Source organism: Bombina bombina, chromosome 1, assembly GCF_027579735.1.
Source record: "Bombina bombina isolate aBomBom1 chromosome 1, aBomBom1.pri, whole genome shotgun sequence".
NCBI lineage: Eukaryota > Metazoa > Chordata > Amphibia > Anura > Bombinatoridae > Bombina > Bombina bombina.
Genome location: NC_069499.1, coordinates 989,080,740 through 989,099,392, shown reverse-complemented (window position 1 = coordinate 989,099,392; position 18,653 = coordinate 989,080,740).

The window sequence follows — 18,653 nt, the reverse complement described above, 5'->3', positions numbered from 1 at the left end:
ACGTAAGCATCGATCTGTGTCGGACTGAGTCCGGCAGATCGTATGTTACGTCACTAAATTCTACTTTTCCCGGTCTGTAGGGTTTGATAACTAAGGCGAATCAGGCTCGCCACAAATACGCTGCAGATCTCCAGCGTATTTGCGGTTGACAGCTTGATAAATAGATGTCATTGTGTGAGTGTGTATAAATATGTTAGTGTGTGAGTGAGAAAGTATTAGAGTGGGAGATTCTTTGTAAGAGAGTACTAGAGTGAGATAGTGTGTGTGTGTGTAAGAGAGTGAGAGGGTGTGTGTGTAAGAGAGAGTGTGTGTGTAAGTGTAAGAGAGAGTGTGTGTGTAAGTGTAAGAGAGAGAGTGTGTGTGTAATAGAGAGTTTGTGTGTGTACGTGTAAGAGAGTGTGTGTGTGTGGGTGTGTAATAGAGAGTGTGTGTGTAAGAATGAGAGAATAGAATGTGTGTGAGTGATACAGCGTGTGTGTAATAGAGAGAGTGGGAAAGTATGAGTGTAACACTTTTTAGGAGTTGTTTACTACCTTTCAGGCTTAACAGCACTCAATAGTATTGTGCACACACATTTGAGTCGATAGAGTGCATTGACCCCTGAGTTAGATCAACCAATGCTCTAGTTAGAGAGATATCTCACAGCATGCATGCTTGCAAATTCAACAAAACTGAAACCAGCAGCTATTTATTGTGTGTTGTTAATAAGCTTTATTTACCCTAGCTCAAGCCTGGTGTGACATTTTTATTACTAGACACTGTCTTAGAAAATGAGAGCAGAAGGATGAAAAATATCTAAATTATAAAATTCTATTTTCTAAAATTATTAACTATTTTTATTAAAAAATGTCAATTTATGATTTGTTAAATTTTTGGACCATGTTATGTACATAATGCTGCTACTTAGAAACAAATGTACATTTATGCAGTTGTTTTTTTTGTCAATTGGACAAAATAACCTTCTTATTCTTTTGATTATATTATTTTAGTTTCCTGAGACTTAGCATTGTGTAGAGACGGTTATGCAGCACTGTTTGAAACAATATCCACTCTTGTTAAGATCAGTAAATATATTATATAAAATATAAAGTTAACACAATTTGCTCCATATATCAAAGATTCAACTGTTGAATTTGCTGAAAATATGCAACAAATGACGTGCATAATTGACGCCCCTAACTTATAATTCTGTCAACATTGTCAGATATAGCGCACACTATTGTAACATAAGCTCCAGCAATACATATTCTATGTTGATTTTTTGCAACGCTATTTGAGTGTGATGATGCTAATCAGATCATGCATACAACTCCATTTGACTATATTAAAATGTATTAAACATTCAACTGGTACGTTTGCATCTCGAATGACTGGGCGATTTTGATTTTCAAGCAGCCACCTTTGTGCTAGTGAATGCCATAGGAATCAAAGGGATGTTAATACAATGTTAAAAATAAACTATAAAAAAGTTGTGTCTACCAACACAGAACTGTTTAGTTATATCCTGTTTGTTCCCTTATCAATACTTTATTCACAATGGATATGTTAAATGTATTTATATTTGCAATACTCCTTCGATGCAGAAAAAGGAGATTAGAAAACCAACAACAGGCAATTAAAGAGCTACAACAATGTGTTACTGTACTTTTTCATAAATAAGAATGAAAATGATCATTAAAAATGGCGAACATGATTAAAACTATATGTAAAAAACGTGTCATGTGATTGTCATGTGATTGATAGCGTACATAATTCCAGCTAGAAGAAAGGATACATTTACAAATACGCACTATAGAAGCTTCATATTTATCATTGGTATGCTGAGCTTCGCGTACTAGTTGACTCAAGTGAGTTTGGACATTTTTTTGATAAATATTGATGCTGAATTGTATTATTATTATTATTTTATTATTATTATTATTATACTTTATAAAGCGTCAACATATTCTGCAGCGCTGTCCATGGGTACAATTTGTTTAAATAAAAAAATTTTACAAAATGTGAAAGAGACCATACAACATTTTATAAACACATACAGGAGGAGTTGAGGCTAATGTAAAAAAGCTGAAGCTTTGATAAATGAAGCCCTGTAAATCTGTGGCTTTCCTGAAATACCCTGGGTATCTGATGGGCTTTGATTGAGCTGTAAGGCAACATATTTTGCAAAGTTAATTTCCGCTTTGTGTTTTTTTTATTAGTGGATGTGTTTTTCAGATTAAGCAGAAATGTCAAATGATTCCAGCATGGGTTTCAAAACATGTTTTCAGCTATGCTAATTCAATATATCAAACCACTTTTGAAAATATGAAAAACAAATTTGATTGTAATTTGTGTGTGCATCACACATTGATTTGTGGGTACAAAACAAGAATAGTAAATATCAAACAATTCTCCTGTATATAATATATTGCAATTTAAGATTGCTTATATATAACTGCACACATTAAAAGGAATGAGAATTACCATGTGAAGCTAATAAATTAATTGCATGTTTTGCTGTTTAACATCTCTAAATGCTGCAACTCTGGGATCTCAACGTCACAATGGGATACAAAGCGTTATTTCTCCATGAGGATTAGTCTGACATCAGCAGCCATGTGAAAAACAACTAATCTTATAAATAGGAGCAGTCATTCTGGGAAGAATCAGGAATTAACTTCACAGTGATCTAAAAAAATACAAAAACAGATGTGAAACAATAAAAAAACAAAATAACACTCATATCCATATTGGGGGCTGCAATTGAAGGTGAAATACTGGTGACTGTGGAACAGGGAGGCTTTACATGATTGCTCGTGACATTTCTCTATAATTGCGCGCTAAAGCCTGAGTAGTGTTTTTGTAATTACTGCACCAGCCTTTGAAGAGGGTCCTTTGATTGCCTCTTTAGTAAATTCTTGGTATGTTTTTCTATTACCTTTGAATCAGAAGGATGTGTTATTAATGTGAGATGGACATTTCATTACCCCTCCAACATAAACATCAAGCTATTAATATATAGTACTATAAGAGAGACAAGAAAGAGTGATATGACAGAAATGTCATTATATGGCAAGGGTTGTAGAAGAAGAAAGTCCGGCATAGAAAGTATGATCATTAGCCAGAGAATGTTATGTTGAAATTGTGCAATAGAGAGTTGAATGTTTTTAAGTCCACATTCACATATATATATATATATATATATACACACACACACACTAAGGGGTCTATTTATGAAAGGTCTGTCGGACATGATCCACAATGTTGGATCATGTCCGACAGGCCTTTCATAAATAGACCCCTTAGTGTGTGTGTGTGTATATATATATATATATATATATATGTGAATGTGGACTTAAAAACATTCAACTCTCTATTGCACAATTTCAACATAACATTCTCTGGCTAATGATCATACTTTCTATGCCGGACTTTCTTCTTCTACAACCCTTGCCATATATATGACATTTCTGTCATATCACTCTTTCTTGTCTCTCTTATAGTACTATATATTAATAGCTTGATGTTTATGTTGGAGGGGTAATGAAATGTCCATCTCACATTAATAACACATCCTTCTGATTCAAAGGTAATAGAAAAACATACCAAGAATTTACTAAAGAGGCAATCAAAGGACCCTCTTCAAAGGCTGGTGCAGTAATTACAAAAACACTACTCAGGCTTTAGCGCGCAATTATAGAGAAATGTCACGAGCAATCATGTAAAGCCTCCCTGTTCCACAGTCACCAGTATTTCACCTTCAATTGCAGCCCCCAATATGGATATGAGTGTTATTTTGTTTTTTTATTGTTTCACATCTGTTTTTGTATTTTTTTAGATCACTGTGAAGTTAATTCCTGATTCTTCCCAGAATGACTGCTCCTATTTATAAGATTAGTTGTTTTTCACATGGCTGCTGATGTCAGACTAATCCTCATGGAGAAATAACGCTTTGTATCCCATTGTGACGTTGAGATCCCCAGAGTTGCAGCATTTAGAGATGTTAAACAGCAAAACATGCAATTAATTTATTAGCTTCACATGGTAATTCTCATTCCTTTTAATGTGTGCAGTTATATATAAGCAATCTTAAATTGCAATATATTATATACAGGAGAATTGTTTGATATTTACTATTCTTGTTTTGTACCCACAAATCAATGTGTGATGCACACACAAATTACAATCAAATTTGTTTTTCATATTTTCAAAAGTGGTTTGATATATTGAATTAGCATAGCTGAAAACATGTTTTGAAACCCATGCTGGAATCATTTGACATTTCTGCTTAATCTGAAAAACACATCCACTAATAAAAAAAACACAAAGCGGAAATTAACTTTGCAAAATATGTTGCCTTACAGCTCAATCAAAGCCCATCAGATACCCAGGGTATTTCAGGAAAGCCACAGATTTACAGGGCTTCATTTATCAAAGCTTCAGCTTTTTTACATTAGCCTCAACTCCTCCTGTATGTGTTTATAAAATGTTGTATGGTCTCTTTCACATTTTGTAAAATTTTTTTATTTAAACAAATTGTACCCATGGACAGCGCTGCAGAATATGTTGACGCTTTATAAAGTATAATAATAATAATAATAATAATAATAATAATAATACAATTCAGCATCAATATTTATCAAAAAAATGTCCAAACTCACTTGAGTCAACTAGTACGCGAAGCTCAGCATACCAATGATAAATATGAAGCTTCTATAGTGCGTATTTGTAAATGTATCCTTTCTTCTAGCTGGAATTATGTACGCTATCAATCACATGACAATCACATGACACGTTTTTTACATATAGTTTTAATCATGTTCGCCATTTTTAATGATCATTTTCATTCTTATTTATGAAAAAGTACAGTAACACATTGTTGTAGCTCTTTAATTGCCTGTTGTTGGTTTTCTAATCTCCTTTTTCTGCATCGAAGGAGTATTGCAAATATAAATACATTTAACATATCCATTGTGAATAAAGTATTGATAAGGGAACAAACAGGATATAACTAAACAGTTCTGTGTTGGTAGACACAACTTTTTTATAGTTTATTTTTAACATTGTATTAACATCCCTTTGATTCCTATGGCATTCACTAGCACAAAGGTGGCTGCTTGAAAATCAAAATCGCCCAGTCATTCGAGATGCAAACGTACCAGTTGAATGTTTAATACATTTTAATATAGTCAAATGGAGTTGTATGCATGATCTGATTAGCATCATCACACTCAAATAGCGTTGCAAAAAATCAACATAGAATATGTATTGCTGGAGCTTATGTTACAATAGTGTGCGCTATATCTGACAATGTTGACAGAATTATAAGTTAGGGGCGTCAATTATGCACGTCATTTGTTGCATATTTTCAGCAAATTCAACAGTTGAATCTTTGATATATGGAGCAAATTGTGTTAACTTTATATTTTATATAATATATTTACTGATCTTAACAAGAGTGGATATTGTTTCAAACAGTGCTGCATAACCGTCTCTACACAATGCTAAGTCTCAGGAAACTAAAATAATATAATCAAAAGAATAAGAAGGTTATTTTGTCCAATTGACAAAAAAAACAACTGCATAAATGTACATTTGTTTCTAAGTAGCAGCATTATGTACATAACATGGTCCAAAAATTTAACAAATCATAAATTGACATTTTTTAATAAAAATAGTTAATAATTTTAGAAAATAGAATTTTATAATTTAGATATTTTTCATCCTTCTGCTCTCATTTTCTAAGACAGTGTCTAGTAATAAAAATGTCACACCAGGCTTGAGCTAGGGTAAATAAAGCTTATTAACAACACACAATAAATAGCTGCTGGTTTCAGTTTTGTTGAATTTGCAAGCATGCATGCTGTGAGATATCTCTCTAACTAGAGCATTGGTTGATCTAACTCAGGGGTCAATGCACTCTATCGACTCAAATGTGTGTGCACAATACTATTGAGTGCTGTTAAGCCTGAAAGGTAGTAAACAACTCCTAAAAAGTGTTACACTCATACTTTCCCACTCTCTCTATTACACACACGCTGTATCACTCACACACATTCTATTCTCTCATTCTTACACACACACTCTCTATTACACACCCACACACACACACTCTCTTACACGTACACACACAAACTCTCTATTACACACACACTCTCTCTCTTACACTTACACACACACTCTCTCTTACACTTACACACACACTCTCTCTTACACACACACCCTCTCACTCTCTTACACACACACACACTATCTCACTCTAGTACTCTCTTACAAAGAATCTCCCACTCTAATACTTTCTCACTCACACACTAACATATTTATACACACTCACACAATGACATCTATTTATCAAGCTGTCAACCGCAAATACGCTGGAGATCTGCAGCGTATTTGTGGCGAGCCTGATTCGCCTTAGTTATCAAACCCTACAGACCGGGAAAAGTAGAATTTAGTGACGTAACATACGATCTGCCGGACTCAGTCCGACACAGATCGATGCTTACGTCATTACAGATGTTCCGAACGCAAGTTCAGCACAATCTGACTTCTTTTACTAGTTATCAAAAGTCTACCAGTTACACTCGGCACTATTTCGGCCCAGCGTACCTGGTTTTCAATCCGACGCCCTGGAGGCGGCGGATGCCATAGGAATCAATGGGAGTCTGAACGCAGCGAAAGCTTCTGTTCGCTGCTGCCCGATATCCCATTTATTCCTATGGGAACGTTTACACCTAACACCTTAACATGTACCCCGAGTCTAAACACCCCTAATCTGCCGCCCCCTACACCGCCACCACCTACATAATACTTATTAACCCCTAAAACGCCGCTCCCGGAGCCCACCGCCACTCTAATAAACGTATTAACCCCTAAACCGCCGCTCACGGACCCCCGCCGCAACTAAATAAATTGTTTAACCCCTATACTGCCACTCCCGGTGCCCACTGCAACTAAATAAATTGTTTAACCCCTATACCGCCGCTCCCGGAGCCCACTGCCACCTACATTATATTTATTAACCCCTAATCTGCCCCCCTACACCGCCGCCACCTACATTATATTTACTAACCCCTAATCTGCCCCCCTACACCGCCGCCACTATATTAAATTTATTAACCCCTAAACCTAACCCTAACACCCCCAAAGCCTCTGCAAAGTCACTGTAGGCTTCCATTTCACCCCTCTGTAAACCAGGACTCCCCTGAGCTGTACATACCACTGCTCCCTCAAGTGAGTGTCAGGCCTCCCACCTGCACCCGTTACCTCTCCAACCAACTGACCTGCTGTTCCTCTAGTTTCTGTTGCTGTTATCTGCTCCTCTTCACCGACTTCACTCGTCCTGGACGCCGCTTCCTCACAATGTCACTTCCAGCAGCCGTAGAGCCTGGTCGCTCCACCCATCCACTGGTCTTGCCAGAACCACCTGAGAGCTTTATCGAATCTCGCCTCCTGCTCCCAGAGTCCCTCCTGGTCCTGATAGATGGGCCGCAATGGCAACTTGACCTGTGCCACACTACCACCTGCCATTTCTGCTCCTCGGGCACCACTGACTGCCCTCCCTTCCTCCAGCCTCTGTTGCAACCACTCCACACCTCTGGACAACTGGAGCACCAGCACCTTCACCATCATTTGCTGCATCTCCTTTGTAAGTAGCTCTTCCTGCTCAGCTTCTTCCCGCTCAACTGCTGACAGCTTCTGCTGTCCCAACCCGTTTATGCCTTACCCAACACTCACAGCTCCACCCCCAATCAGTAGCTATAGTGGGGTCAAAAACCCCTTCAGACAATTCTTATTCCGGGGTTGCCTCAATCCTAAATTAAAACTATACTTATATAGACACTGAATGATAAGCTTGCTAAGCTAAATCTGATTGGTGCCAGGAGCTACACAAGATGGTGCATGCTAATATCAAATCAAATAAAACAGGAAGGAAACCTTTCAGCGATTTTATTTCTCAGTGTTAATTCATTTTTGCTGAATCATTTCTGCATGTTATTTTTTATCAACAATCAGCGGCAACATTAATAAAACATGCAGCCAGCCTGGCAGACAAGTAGTTTGAGGACAGCATTAAAATGTTAATGGCAGCATTAAGAGATCATGACACCAGACAAGATGTGACTAAGAACAAGAAAACCCTCAGTCCGTTTTGAGTCTGGTATTCAGGTATAAAAGCTATTTAATCACTTGAGATGTACATTTATATTAAGTCTCCATAGTTATCTTTGATCTCAGTTCATCGGATATACATTCTGGACTAGTGTTAAATGTCCTGCTCTGAGTAATATTAGTTATACTATATGAATGAAGGGAGTTATAACACTTTTATTAATTATTTTTGTAAATTATTAAAGTATTTTAGCTATTGGTGCAGACCCTCAACAAGTATAATATCTAATATATGAAAGACAGATGGTAAGGAAAGTAATTCTTAGTTGAAGAGACAGGGAATTCAGCACTCAGAACGCAAAGTATATTCACATTCCATATACATTTATTTATATAGTATGTCACATGTGTAGTTTGAGATATCTTATAATTTAAATCAAACTGGAATCCAACCATACTATATGCACCTGGGAGATGTCTCCTACATAACAAATAGACAAACAGAAAAATTATTATCAAAAGCCATAGAAGACTAGTTTCTTAGAGGAAACCTACAACATTGGGGCATATCTATCAAGCTCCGTATGGAGTTTGAAGCGCCGTGTTTCTGGCGAACCTTAAGCAGGGGATATTGGGACCCCTCAGTTTTAATCTAGTATGTGCTAGTTAACGTTAACAAATTTGATATCTGAGCTGATGTTCATCATATACTCAGATTAGCTAGTCAGTTACTTAGATGGAGGAACAGCTACATAGTACTGAAGCAGAGAATTATTTCTCTAACCTAGCGATTCAGTAAACTGTTCATCGCCAGACTCTTATTTGTTATACTCGAGCTGTGTTTGCAATAGCTATAATGTGTTACCGTCTAACTCCAACCCTTGCTGCATTATAAAGCTCATACATCTATGATCATTACGATCAGGTCAATGTTTATTGGCTAATTAGAGGTCTGCACGGTACACTAATGAAATCGGCCGATTACATATATATATATAGAGAATAGTCACATGACTAACAATACTACCGTTGAAACCTCAACTTATGCCAAATCATAGAGGTATAATACTGAATAGCTCAATCGGCGGGGTCTGTTAATACTAACTAATATAACAGATACATTAAGCAACAATATTACTGTATCTAAGTGAATTGTTTATTACGATATACAAACAGCAATACAAACTAGTTCTCGTTCTATCATAACAGATACATAGTATCACCATAGTTGGTAACAAAGAATACATCTATGTTTCTCTAAAGTAACACGTTACATAGACTTGTCTCACACTAATTATTGACTGTTATATCTTTAAGTGTACAAGCTGACAAATCTGTATATTTGTTCCAATATTTACTTGGAATAATAACTTTAGAGAACTACTTTTAAGCTCTGCCCCACAGCTAATATAATAATTTTTATTCTGAAGTACTGATCACTAGTCTATGGTGTGGGAGCCTTTACATACTGTTACCGTCTAACTTCAACCCTTGCTGCATTATAGAGCTCATACATCTATGATTATTACGATCAGGTCAATGTTTACTGGCCAATTAGAGGTCTGCACGGTACATTAACGAAATCTGCCGATTCCATATACATATACAGAGAATCGTCACATGACTAACAATACTACCGTTGAAACATCAACTTATGCCAAATCATAGAGTTATAATACTGAATAGCTCAATCGGCGGGGTCTGTTAATATTAACTAATATAACAGATACATTAAGCAACAACATTACTGTATCCAAGTGAATTGTTTATTACGATATTCAAACAGCAATACAAGCTAGTTCTTGTTTTATTACAACAGATACATTGTATCACTTTAGTTGGTAACAAAGAATACATCTATGTTTCTCTAAAGTAACACATTACATAGACTTGTCTTACACCAATTATAGACTATTATATCTTTAAGTGTACAAGCTGACAAATCTGTATATTTGTTCCAATATTTACGTGGAATAATAACTTTAGAGAACTACTTTCTAGCTCTGCAACACAGCCAACATAATAATTTTTATCCTGAAGTACTGATCACTAGTCTACGGTGTGGGAGCCTTTACATATTGTGTCACATTTTATAACACTAGGAAATGATGTGAACACAACTATTCAACCACACATTTTCTATACTGATATTGAACTCTACCAGAAACTTATATATTATTGATACTGTACACTAGCCATCTAGGGTTTTTAAAGTGAGCCCAATTTTTAACTAATCATAATAAAGGTTATATTTTAATGTGTTTTTCTTATGTACTAATTAACCACTGCATAAACTCATAGAATTGAATCTTACAAGGTATGAGTGCTAATATGTGTACACTTTTCCTGCAACTGTCTATAGTTGCTTTGTAGTCACAGTACATAGTACACAGCACGTAAGGGCATCATTTATTTCTTCTATTTTTAGGCCAAATGCCGATATATGAATAGAGCCCACCTTGTTTAACAAAATAGGAGTGCCATCACAAACCCCCTTTCCTTTGAACCTTAAAGCTCACCAGAAACATAAGTTATGGAGCAGTGGTCTGAAGACCGCTGCTCCATAACCTGTCTGCCTGCTCTGAGGAGGTGGACAGACATTGCCGCAATTTAATCAGATCGAATATGATTGGATTGATTGACACCCCCTGCTAGTGGATGATTGGCCGTGAATCTGCAGGGGGCGGCGTTGCACCAGCAGTTCACAAGAACTGCTGGTGCAATGCTGAATGCGGAGAGTTCATTGCTCTCCGCATTCAGCGAGGTCTGTCAGACATGATCCGCAATGTCAGATAATGTCCGACAGGCCTTACATAAATAGGCCCCTTAGTGTGTATATATATATGTGTGAATGTGGACTTAAAAACATTCAACTCTCTATTGCACAATTTTAACATAACATTCTCTGGCTAATGATCATGCTTTCTATGCCGGACTTTCTTCTTCTACAACCCTTGCCATATATATGACATTTCTGTCATATCACTCTTTCTTGTCTCTCTTATAGTACTATATATTAATAGCTTGATGTTTATGTTGGAGGGGTAATGAAATGTCCATCTCACATTAATAACACATCCTTCTGATTCAAAGGTAATAGAAAAACATACCAAGAATTTACTAAAGAGGCAATCAAAGGACCCTCTTCAAAGGCTGGTGCAGTAATTACAAAAACACTACTCAGGTTTTAGCGCGCAATTATAGAGAAATGTCACGAGCAATCATGTAAAGCCTCCCTGTTCCACAGTCACCAGTATTTCACCTTCAATTGCAGCCCCCAATATGGATATGAGTGTTATTTTGTTTTTTTATTGTTTCACATTTGTTTTTGTATTTTTTTAGATCACTGTGAAGTTAATTCCTGATTCTTCCAAGAATGACTGCTCCTATTTATAAGATTAGTTGTTTTTCACTTGGTTGCTGATGTCAGACTAATCCTCATGGAGAAATAATGCTTTGTATCCCATTGTGACGTTGAGATCCCCAGAGTTGCAGCATTTAGAGATCTTAAACAGCAAAACATGCAATTAATTTATTAGCTTCACATGGTAATTCTAGTTCCTTATAATGTTTGCAGTTATATATAAGCAATCTTAAATTGCAATATATTATATACAGGAGAATTGTTTGATATTTACTATTCTTGTTTTGTACCCACAAATCAATGTGTGATGCACACACAAATTACAATCAAATTTGTTTTTCATATTTTCAAAAGTGGTTTGATTTATTGAATGAGCATAGCTAAAAACATGTTTTGAAACCCATGCTGGAATCATTTGACATTTCTGCTTAATCTGAAAAACACATCCACTAATAAAAAAAACACAAAGCGGAAATTAACTTTGCAAAATATGTTGCCTTACAGCTCAATCAAAGCCCATCAGATACCCAGGGTATTTCAGGAAAGCCACAGATTTACAGGGCTTCATTTATCAAAGCTTCAGCTTTTTTACATTAGCCTCAACTCCTCCTGTATGTGTTTATAAAATGTTGTATGGTCTCTTTCACATTTTGTAAAATTGTTTTATTTAAACAAATTGTACCCATGGACAGCGCTGCAGAATATGTTGATGCTTTATAAAGTATAATAATAATAATAATAATAATAATAATACAATTCAGCATCAATATTTATCAAAAAAATGTCCAAACTCACTTGAGTCAACTAGTACGCGAAGCTCAGCATACCAATGATAAATATGAAGCTTCTATGGTGCGTATTTGTAAATGTATCCTTTCTTCTAGCTGGAATTATGTACGCTATCAATCACATGACAATCACATGACACGTTTTTTACATATAGTTTTAATCATGTTCGCCATTTTTAATGATCATTTTCATTCTTATTTATGAAAAAGTACAGTAACACATTGTTGTAGCTCTTTAATTGCCTGTTGTTGGTTTTCTAATCTCCTTTTTCTGCATCGAAGGAGTATTGCAAATATAAATACATTTAACATATCCATTGTGAATAAAGTATTTATAAGGGAACAAACAGGATATAACTAAACAGTTCTGTGTTGGTAGACACAACTTTTTTATAGTTTATTTTTAACATTGTATTAACATCCCTTTGATTCCTATGGCATTCACTAGCACAAAGGTGGCTGCTTGAAAATCAAAATCGCCCAGTCATTCGAGATGCAAACGTACCAGTTGAATGTTTAATACATTTTAATATGGTCGAATGGAGTTGTATGTACGATCTGATTAGCATCATCACACTCAAATAGAGTTGCAAAAAATCAACATAGAATATGTATTGCTGGAGCTTATGTTACAATAGTGTGTGCTATATCTGACAATGTTGACAGAATTATAAGTTAGGGGCGTCAATTATGCACGTCATTTGATGCCTATTTTCAGCAAATTTAACAGTTGAATCTTTGATATATGGAGCAAATTGTGTTAACTTTATATTTTATATAATATATTTACTGATCTTAACAAGAGTGGATATTGTTTCAAACAGTGCTGCATAACCGTCTCTACACAATGCTAAGTCTCAGGAAACTAAAATATTATAATATAATCAAAAGAATAAGAAGGTTATTTTGTTCAATTGACAAAAAAAACAACTGCATAAATGTACATTTGTTTCTAAGTAGCAGCATTATGTACATAACATGGTCCAAAAATGTAACAAATCATAAATTGACATTTTTTTAATAAAAAATAGTTAATAATTTTAGAAAATAGAATTTTATAATTTAGATATTTTTCATCCTTCTGCTCTCATTTTCTAAGACAGTGTCTAGTAATAAAAATGTCACACCAGGCTTGAGCTAGGGTAAATAAAGCTTATTAACAACACACACTAAATAGCTGCTGGTTTCAGTTTTGTTGAATTTGCAAGCATGCATGCTGTGAGATATCTCTCTAACTAGAGCATTGGTTGATCTAACTCAGGGGTCCAATGCAATCTATCGACTCAAATGTGTGTGCACAATACTATCGAGTGCTGTTAAGCCTGAAAGGTAGTAAACAACTCCTAAAAAGTGTTACACTCATACTTTCCCACTCTCTCTATTACACACACGCTGTATCACTCACACACATTCTATTCTCTCATTCTTACACACACACTCTCTATTACACACCCACACACACACACTCTCTTACACGTACACACACACACTCTCTATTACACACACACTCTCTCTCTTACACTTACACACACACTCTTGCTTACACTTACACACACACTCTCTTTTACACACACACCCTCTCACTCTCTTACACACACACACACTATCTAACTCTAGTACTCTCTTACAAAGAATCTCCCACTCTAATTCTTTCTCACTCACAAACTAACATTTTTATACACACTCACAAAATGACATCTATTTATCAAGCTGTCAACCGCAAATACGCTGGAGATCTGCAGCGTATTTGTGGCGAGCCTGATTCGCCTTAGTTATCCAACCCTACAGACCGGCAAAAGTAGAATTTAGTGACGTAACATACGATCTGCCGGACTCAGTCCGACACAGATCGATGCTTACGTCATTACAGATGTTCCGAACGCAAGTTCAGCACAATCTGACTACTTTTGCTAGTTATCAAAAGTCTACCAGGTACACTCAGCACTATTCCGGCCCAGCGTACCTGGTTTTCAATACGCCGCCCTGGAGGCGGCGGATGCCATAGGAATCAATGGGAGTCTGAAACCAGCGAAAGCTTCTGTTCGCTGCTGCCCGATATCCCATTGATTCCTATGGGAACTTTTACACCTAACACCCTAACATGTACCCCGAGTCTAAACACCCCTAATCTGCCGCCCCCTACACAACCACCACCTACATAATAAATGTATTAACCCCTAAACCGCTGCTCACGGACCCCCGCCGCAACTAAATAAATTGTTTAACCCCTATACTGCTGCTCCCGGAGCCCACCGCAACTAAATAAATTGTTTAACCCCTATACCGCCGCTCCCGGAGCCCACTGCCACCTACATTATACTTATTAACCCCTAATCTGCCCCCCTACACCGCCGCCACCTACATTATACAGGGAGTGCAGAATTATTAGGCAAATGAGTTTTTTGACCACATCATCCTCTTTATGCATGTTGTCTTACTCCAAGCTGTATAGGCTCGAAAGCCTACTACCAATTAAGCATATTAGGTGATGTGCATCTCTGTAATGAGAAGGGGTGTGGTCTAATGATATCAACACCCTATATCAGGTGTGCATAATTATTAGGCAACTTCCTTTCCTTTGGTAAAATGGGTCAAAAGAAGGACTTGACAGGCTCAGAAAAGTAAAAAATAGTGAGATATCTTGCAGAGGGATGCAGCACTCTTAAAATTGCAAAGCTTCTGAGGCGTGATCATCGAACAATCAAGCGTTTCATTCAAAATAGTCAACAGGGTCGCAAGAAGCGTGCGGAAAAACCAAGGCGCAAAATAACTGCCCATGAACTGAGAAAAGTCAAGCGTGCAGCTGCCAAGATGCCACTTGCCACCAGTTTGGCCATATTTCAGAGCTGCAACATCACTGGAGTGCCCAAAAGCACAAGGTGTGCAATACTCAGAGACATGGCCAAGGTAAGAAAGGCTGAAAGACGACCACCACTGAACAAGACACACAAGCTGAAACGTCAAGACTGGGCCAAGAAATATCTCAAGACTGATTTTTCTAAGGTTTTATGGACTGATGAAATGAGAGTGAGTCTTGATGGGCCAGATGGATGGGCCCGTGGCTGGATTGGTAAAGGGCAGAGAGCTCCAGTCCGACTCAGACGCCAGCAAGGTGGAGGTGGAGTACTGGTTTGGGCTGGTATCATCAAAGATGAGCTTGTGGGGCCTTTTCGGGTTGAGGATGGAGTCAAGCTCAACTCCCAGTCCTACTGCCAGTTTCTGGAAGACACCTTCTTCAAGCAGTGGTACAGGAAGAAGTCTGCATCCTTCAAGAAAAACATGATTTTCATGCAGGACAATGCTCCATCACACGCGTCCAAGTACTCCACAGCGTGGCTGGCAAGAAAGGGTATAAAAGAAGAAAATCTAATGACATGGCCTCCTTGTTCACCTGATCTGAACCCCATTGAGAACCTGTGGTCCATCATCAAATGTGAGATTTACAAGGAGGGAAAACAGTACACCTCTCTGAACAGTGTCTGGGAGGCTGTGGTTGCTGCTACACGCAATGTTGATGGTGAACAGATCAAAACACTGACAGAATCCATGGATGGCAGGCTTTTGAGTGTCCTTGCAAAGAAAGGTGGCTATATTGGTCACTGATTTGTTTTTGTTTTGTTTTTGAATGTCAGAAATGTATATTTGTGAATGTTGAGATGTTATATTGGTTTCACTGGTAAAAATAAATAATTGAAATGGGTAAATATTTGGTTTTTGTTAAGTTACCTAATAATTATGCACAGTAATAGTCACCTGCACACACAGATATCCCCCTAAAATAGCTATAACTAAAAACAAACTACAAACTACTTCCAAAACTATTCAGCTTTGATATTAATGAGTTTTTTGGGTTCATTGAGAACGTGGTTGTTGTTTAATAATAAAATTAATCCTCAAAAATACAACTTGCCTAATAATTCTGCACTCCCTGTATTTACTAACCCCTAATCTGCCCCCACTACACCACCATCACTATATTAAATTTATTAACCCCTAAACCTAAGTCTAACCCTAACCCTAACACCCCCTAACTTAAATATAATTTAAATAAATCTAAATAAATATAACTATCATTAACTAAATTATTCCTATTTAAAACTAAATACTTACCTATAAATTAAACCCTAAGATAGCTACAATATAACTAATAGTTACATTGTAGCTAGCTTAGGGTTTATTTTTATTTTACAGGCAACTTTGCATTTATTTTAACTAGGTAGAATAGTTACTAAATAGTTATTAACTATTTAATAACTACCTAACTAAAATAAATACAAATATACCTGAAAAATAAAACCTAACCTAAGTTACAATTACACCTAACACTACACTATAATTAAATTAATTCCCTAAATTAACTACAATTAAATAAAATAATCTAAAGTAAAAAAAAAAACACTAAATTACAGAAAATAATAAAATAATTACAAGATTTTTAAACTAATTAAACCTACTCTAATCCCCATAACAAAATAAAAAAGCCCCCCAAAATAAAAAAAGCCCTACCCTACACTAAATTACAAATAGCCCTTAAAAGGGCCTTTTGCGGGGCATTGCCCCAAAGTAATCAGCTCTTTTACCTGTACAAAAAAATTACAACCCCCCAACATTAAAACCCACCACCCACACAACCCTACTCTAAAACCCACCTAATTCCCCTTTAAAAAAACCTAACACTAACCCCTTGAAGATCACCCTACCTTGAGACGTCTTCACCCAACCGGGCCGAAGTCCTCAATGAAGCCGGGCAAAGTGGTCCTCCAGACGGGCAGAAGTCTTCATCCAAGCCGGGCAGAAGAGGTCCTCCAGACAGGCAGAAGTCTTCATCCAGACGGCATCTTCTATCTTTATCCATCCGGCGCGTAGCGGCTCCATCTTCAAGACATCCGACATGGAGCATCCTCTTCATCCAGAGTCTTCTTCAACAATGATGGGTCCTTTAAGTGACATCATCCAAAATGGCGTCCCTTGAATTCCGATTGGCTGATAGAATTCTATCAGCCAATCGGAATAAAGGTAGGAGAAATCCTATTGGTTGATGCAATCAGCCAATAGGATTGAACTTCAATCTTATAGGCTGACCCAATCAGCCAATAGAATGCGAGCTCAATCCTATTGGCTGATTGGATCAGCCAATAGGATTGAAGTTCAATCCTATTGTCTGATTGCATCAACCAATAGGATTTTTCCTACCTTAATTCCGATTGGCTGATAGAATTCTATCAGCCAATCGGAATTGAAGGGATGCCATCTTGGATGAAGTCACTTAAAGGACCCGTCATTGTTGAAGAAGACTCCGGATGAAGAGGATGCTACGAGTTGGATCTCTTGAAGATTGAGCCACTCAGTGCCGGATGGATGAAGATAGAAGATGCCGTCTGGATGAAGACTTCTGCCCATCTGGAGGACCTCTTCTGCCCGGCTTGGATGAAGACTTCTGCCCGTCTAGAGGACCACTTCACCCGGCTTCGTTGAGGACTTTGGCCCGGTTGGGTGAAGACGTCTCAAGGTAGGGTGATCTTCAAGGGGTTAGTGTTAGGTTTTTTTAAGGGGGGATTGCGTGGGTTTTAGAGTAGGGTTGTGTGGGTGGTGGGTTTTAATGTTGGGGGGGTTGTAAGTTTTTTGTACAGGTTAAACAGCTTATTACTTTGGGGCAATGCCCTGCAAAAGGCCCTTTTAAGGGCTATTTGCAATTTAGTGTAGGGTAGGGCTTTTTTTATTTTCTATTCTAACTAGTTAAAATAAATGCAAAGTTGCCTGTAAAATAAAAATAAACCCTAAGCTAGCTACAATGTAACTATTAGTTATATTGTAGCTATCTTAGGGTTTATTTTATAGGTAAGTATTTAGTTTTAAATAGGAATAATTTAGTTAATGATAGTTATATTTATTTAGATTTATTTAATTATATTTAAGTTAGGGGGTGTTAGGGTTAGGGTTAGACTTAGGTTTAGGGGTTAATAAATTTAATATAGTGGCGCGGTGTAGGGGGGGCAGATTAGGGGTTAATAAATATAATGTAGGTGGCGGCAGTGTAGGAGGGCAGATTAGGGGTTAATAAGTATAATGTAGGTGGCAGTGGGCTCCGGGAGCGGTGGTTTAGGGGATAAACAATTTATTTAGTTGCGGCAGGGTCCGTGAGCGGCGGTTTAGGGGTTTAGGAGTTAATACATTTATTAGAGTTGTGGTGGGCTCCAGGAGCGGCGGTATAGGGGTTAAACAATTTATTTAGTTGTGGTGGGCTCCGGGAGCGGCGGTATAGGGGTTAAACAATTTATTTAGTTGTGGCAGGGTCCGTGAGCGGTCGTTTAGGGGTTAATACATTTATTAGAGTTGTGGCGGGGTCCGGGAGCGGCGGTATAGGGGGTAAACACTTTAGTATAGTGTGGGTGTTTAGTGACAGGGTACCA